The sequence below is a fragment of the Antechinus flavipes genome, chromosome 1 (genome assembly GCF_016432865.1).
Source record: "Antechinus flavipes isolate AdamAnt ecotype Samford, QLD, Australia chromosome 1, AdamAnt_v2, whole genome shotgun sequence".
NCBI classification, from domain to species: Eukaryota; Metazoa; Chordata; class Mammalia; order Dasyuromorphia; family Dasyuridae; genus Antechinus; species Antechinus flavipes.
In genome coordinates, this window is record NC_067398.1 from 468,547,122 (window position 1) to 468,553,121 (window position 6,000).

The following is a 6,000-nucleotide window of genomic DNA, read 5'->3' on the forward strand; positions in this document are numbered from 1 at the left end:
TACTGTGACTCAATTTTCTTCCCCTGAAAACGTGGGAAATGATATCTGTCTACCTTACAAGTTTGTTCTGAGGCTCAAACTAGAATGAAAATGAAAACTCTTTGAAAAAAGCATATAATAACTAATGTACTATTACTATTATGGGTCAAGTGGAAGATGCCAAAGCAATTTCAGATACACAGCCCCGTCCCTAATGAATATTTTTGTCTGATTTAAATCTTCAGCTTTGGTTAATATTGTTATCTTATCTCTGTTGAATACCTGAAGAAAATATAATATTAAGTGATCACTATCTGTGCATACAGCTTTGGACAAAATTGTTAACAATTAAATTCAGCAAACTTTTAAGTAACAATATTCACATCAATATTTTGTCATTATATATAATACATGTTTAGGCATAAGAACTGGACCTTTGACCATTCCATTGGTATCCAGAATTCTTTGATAAAGAAACAGCTTCAATAGTAGGTTAACACACCTTCTCTGAAACTTATAGTCAGAAAGTGGCATAGATTCCTGAGCCATTAAATGAGGCTGTACAACATTCAACTGTGACTTCACAGCCAATATGTGGTACAGAATAGACTTGAACCCCGGTCTTCCTGGCTGCACTCTTAGTACTTGAAAGTAGATAGCCTTACAAATGATAACCCACTGGATTCTCACTATTATTATAAACATTATACAGATTATGAAATTTAAATTTCCTAATTTAGAAGCACAGAAGGCTAAGTGACTTGTCTAGAGTCAGACAGCTAATAAGTGTCTTTGGCTGAATTTGAATTCAGATCTTCCTGACTCCAAATCCTATCCACTGTAAAAACCTATCTATCCAGATATGTATATTTCTATTTATATTCATTTCAGATAAACATAAATTTTCATGGAGTATATTTGAAATTATAAAAATTTAAAGTTTTTTTTAGTATCCTAATAACCTGAATTACTTTAAACCACTGAAATTCCAAAGAATTCCTTTCCCAATTAAAAAAAAGTAAAGCAGTATAAGCACAATGATTTTTTTACTGATCTGATCAATCTTTTCATCGAAAAAAATTCATTCAAATAAAAAGAGAACTGATCCTGGGGTCTCTTTCCATATCTTTACAATTCAAAGACCTAATATGATTAGCTGATTAAAGATCAACTATTAGCATTTGGCACCAAACTTTCATAGAATAAGAAAAAAATCTCAAATAGATTTTTGATAATAAGGAGCTTATGAAATTAAACCAATACCTTTCCTACACATGAGATAAATAAAATGGCCATTCTGACACTTCATTTTTTCTATATTTCCATCATTTTTACATTACTTTTTTTACATGTTCTTTTCTATATGCGATGCTTTTTCAGGCAAAAATATTGCCCTTATTCTCCGAATAGTAATAGCAACTCTAGAGCGTTTATTATTGGGCGTTAGAGGGATGCTCAGTTTGTTGAACATTAGATTATACAATACAAAGATTCCTTTTATTAAATAGTGAATACAAGATAGCTAATATTTGTGCAACACAATCACATCACAGATTAAATACTAGTTAGAAAACAACAAACTGAACAAAAATCCTACCAGCCTACTACCTTGGCAATCAAGCAATTTGACTGAATTTGGATGCAATTTGGATATTAAAATACCTCTCACCTTCTCTAGAAAGTTGACTTAAAAATCAAACCAAAAAAGTTCAAATGCATTAATTGCATTCTGGAGAAAGCTAAAGCAAACGAGATCATGCAGGAAAAAGTTGGGACTGGAGCTACACCCCTCCCCCCAGTGCAAAGGAAAAGCAAACCTCTGAAGTCTCAAAATAACTCTCGCTTCCTTTTCACTTAAAGGGCTGGAAAGTTTATCAGATATCCAAAAGCCCTGTTCCCCAATAACTGTATGACCAGCAGCCCTGAGGACATCCCACATAAAACTCTGCTTCCTCTCTAGCCCGAAATGCGGTTTAAAAAAAAATAAAGTTTACGTTTGGTGTCGGTTCAGAGATCCAGTAAATCATGTTCAGAGGATTTGGGAGTAGAATTCTGGCTTTGCTATTCGTTACCTATGAGACTTTCCCTTCTCTGGGCCTTGGTATCCTTATCTGGAAACAGAGATGATCCCTTCCAGCTCTAATATCTAACTCTGCTACATTCTCTGGGGATCTCAGAGTAGAGGACTGATTGGATTTCTCAAGCTGACAATTATCCTACTACACTTCTGCCCATTTTGCCACCACTGCCCCCAATCCAGCGCAGAGAAAGTGAAGGGAACTTCTCTTTACTTTCTGGAAAGGCACCCAGGAAGCGGAGAAAGCCAGCAACCTTTTCAACCTGTTGGAGGGACGTTCCACAACATCCACTCCTCTCTCCCCACCCTCCACCCGGAGTCCAGCACACAGTTCCAGAGAACTCATCCTATTACCCAACTCCGCACCTCAGACCCAAATAACACGAAAACAAAAAATATCTCACAGCGGCTTCCCCCGCCCCCCGCTAGCGAATCCCCAACACCACGCCCCTCCTGGGCTAGGAGCCCGCTACAGGTAAAACACCTGCAAAGATTTCTCGCCCCGCCTCCCTCCCCCCCCTCCCTTCCTCCCTCCCTCCGGCCGTAGTTCTAACAGTCCGATTTGGAGCCGCCCACGGGTTTTTTATGTGGCCAAGAAAGCGAGGTGGGGGCCTGTAACCAAGAGACCTAAGGATACCTTAGTTAAGGGCTGAGTAGTCAGGAAGGGGCAGCAGCTTCCTCCCCGCTCCAGCTGGCTAAGGGACACTGCCCCCACCTTTCTGTAAAGCCAGGCACTTTTCCCGCGCCCCTAAACACACACACACACACACACACACACACACACAGCCGTTCTTAGGCCACTCGCCAGCTTTTCGGCCCTGGTCTCAGCACAGTTCTCCCCGCACACAGTAAGCGCTTCATAGATGGTTTGCTGACTTGTGCAAATCTGTGTCCTGCAGTTAGAGCCCCGACCAAAGGCTTTTACTCTCTAAGCAGCTCCGGGCGCCACTCCCTGAGACACCGCCTCCTCCCATCCCATCCCGATCGACCCACGAAATCCCATGATCCCGCTTCGCTACTCACCCTCCTGGCTTCGAAAGTTGGGGTGCCGCGCTTGAGCTCCACGGTGACTTCAGCCCAATCCTAAGAAGGGGTGGGGAAGGGAGTGAGGGAGGCGAAGCCCAGGAAGGCTTTGGGGAAGGGAAAGAAGGGAGAGGGAGGAGAAAAGGGGACGGGGATCGGGGGAAGGGTTTCAATATTTCCCGACAGAAAAGGGAAAATTCCTACTCTTTTGTGGCTGTCAGAGGCCCACCACGGATTGAGGGGTGGTCGCTTTCCCCCTGGTTAGGAAAAAGTATAGAGCAGCCACAGAGTTTCAACGCAAACTCGCGCACCCAGCCCCTGGCAGCCGGAGAGGAACTAAGCTGGGTTTCAGGGGGTTGGCTGAGAGGTTCCCGGCTACTTCCTGGTATTTCAATTTGCATACACAGCCTTCAATGGGGGAGGTGTCCATTGGGTCTTCATCTCTTGAAGTCTTACTCCTCTGTGAGACTATCCCAAGGAGCTTAAAGAAAAAAGAAAAAAGGGCGGGGAGGGGGGAACCCGCGCAAAGCCAAGTAAAGACTAGTCTCTGGATTGGAGCTGCAGTTCGGAGATTTTCAGTTTAGATGGGGGGGGGGGGAATGGGGGGGAGAGGGAGGGATAGAGATATCTATAGGATTGGCTCTGATTAGGGACCTGGGAGAATTATTTACTACTTAACACTCGCAGAGAGGTTACATTGAGTAGTTAGTGTCAGAGATAGGATTTGAACTCAGGTTTGATGATTTGGGGCTTCTTTCTGCTACACTAAGTTACCTCTATACAGGGAAAAGAAAACAGGAGGGGCCTGACATTGGAAACACAAGATCCAAAATTCTAGGAGCGGGAACACCTCTATTGAAGTAATGTCTGACACTACTGTGTTGAAGTAGTGACTGACTACTAGACTATGTGACTCTGGGCAAGTCCCTTATCCGTAGCTCCAGGCAAGACTATAAATTGCTACTCGGGTGAAGCTAAGCATAATCTGGACTGAGTTCCCCAAACCAAACAAACAAACAAACAAAAAAAAAAAGCCAACAACAAACAAACAAACAAAAAAGATAGATTTAAAAAAGGAAGAACGTGGATGGAATTTAGGATGCTCGACATCCTACCCCTTAAGAACAGTTATAACCTAAGCCCAAAGACACCAACTGATGGGGCCTTGATGAAAACCCTTCTCTAAATCCTTAACATATCCTCACCCTTTTCCTTTGGATCCTTTCCAGAGTCAGAAGCTCCTAAGAAAGTGGGCTCTCCATTCCAAGGAAGTAAGTGATAGGTGAACAAAAGCCCTAACTTCTTCTTTTCTTCTGGGATAGAAAAAATCTCACAGGATTATCCCAAAGAAAAGGGTTGCATTTTGCATTATAGGTGTCATTGCATTATCTTTCTCTGGAAATCCAATCCTCTTTCTATCTCTGTTGAGGTCATCACAATTCTTTGTCATCCAAGTTTGAAACTTTGGAGTCATCTTGGACTTCTCACTTTCATTTATCCCACACATTCAAGAAGCTGGCAAATCTTGTCATTTCTAAATCCACACCTCTCATTTTGTTCCCTTCTCTAATCTCTCCTCTCACACCAACCATTTTCCCATTTTTGGCCCTTTTACCTGAACAGTTTAATGGGATTCTGATTGACTTCCTTGCCTCATCTCTCCCTATTGCAGTTTCTACTCCCACACATGTCAAAGTGGTTTTCCATGTTTAAATCTGACCAAGTCATCCCTGGTACCCTATAAATTCCAACAGCTCTCTGTTAATTCGAGGATCAAGTATCAAGTCTTCTGTTTGGTATTTAAAGCCCTTCGCAACTTGGCTGCAGTCTACCTTTCTAGCCTTATTATACATTATTCCTCTTCAAGTATTTCAAGATCCTGCCAAACTGGTCTTCTTGTTGTTTCTCATGCTCATATAAAAAATACAACTAAAATATCCAAACATGAATAGGAAATTAAGCTCTGATGTAATACAATAAGCAGAATCAGGGGGGAAAAGAGGAATGAATTTATGTGGAAAACTCCCTGCTAAGATGAATTAAAGATAATTCACTTTTTCTTTTGTTGTTGCTTTGTTTATAGTGAATATCAATATACCAAGAAACCTGACTCCTGCTGAAAAACTGTTCTGTTTACTGACAGTTGTGACCTATAATGTAATTGTGGCATTGCATATTTTTCGATAGAAAAGTATGCAAACATGAAATTCATCAATTTGGTTAGCCATATAGATCACATTAATTTAATGAATACTAACCATTACAAGTTTACTCTATTCTCAAGGTATATACATTTTATTTATTTGGTTTTTAAAATAATGAAGCATATTCAATCATATTCTCAAAAATGAAAAGGCTTTTTATGTCATTAAGAAATAAATATTAAAATATTGCTTGTTTCATCTTAATTTTTATTTACCATGTTTATGTACATATCAATACAATAGTATGTGCATTTAATTTATAAATGTATGTACTCATAATATATATCAAAGATTTAGTGTAGTTTTGTTTTAACAGCTTAACTTTAATAACTTAAATTGGGAATGCATACTGATTTTTTTTTTGTACTGATAAAGGTATGTAATAAACACTGTTTGGAGATCATTGTCTTAGAATCCAGCTTTTTAAATTGTGGTTCATCATCCCGTTCTGGGAATGTGGGGGGGGGGTCAAGAAATTATAATTTATTATCAGTAAATGTTTGATTTGTATAATTATACCTAAATACCTGTGGTATATCTGTATACTTGTGGTATACCTATATACCTGGAGTTACATAAAAATTTCTCAGTCTAAAAGGGGTAGTGAATAGAAGAAGTTTAAGAACCCCTGTCTTAGACCATCTCTACCTGTTTTTCTTCCTGTTTCGGTACTTTAAATTTTTCTGCAAGAGTTTTAAAGATATATAATTTTAACAT

The 6,000-nt window shown here is 39.8% G+C and overlaps 1 protein-coding gene across 2 annotated transcripts in view; it reads right to left on the minus strand.

Annotated features, from left to right (window-relative positions):
- The window catches only part of LYN (LYN proto-oncogene, Src family tyrosine kinase), a 130,917-nt gene extending 127,461 nt beyond the window's left edge, over positions 1-3,456 (minus strand). For both annotated transcript variants that reach the window (XM_051970178.1, XM_051970176.1), the window contains exon 1: positions 3,080-3,456. The gene's annotated coding sequence lies outside the window, so the exon portion shown is untranslated. The remainder of the gene's footprint in view (positions 1-3,079) is intronic.
- Positions 3,457-6,000: the final 2,544 nt, after the last annotated feature.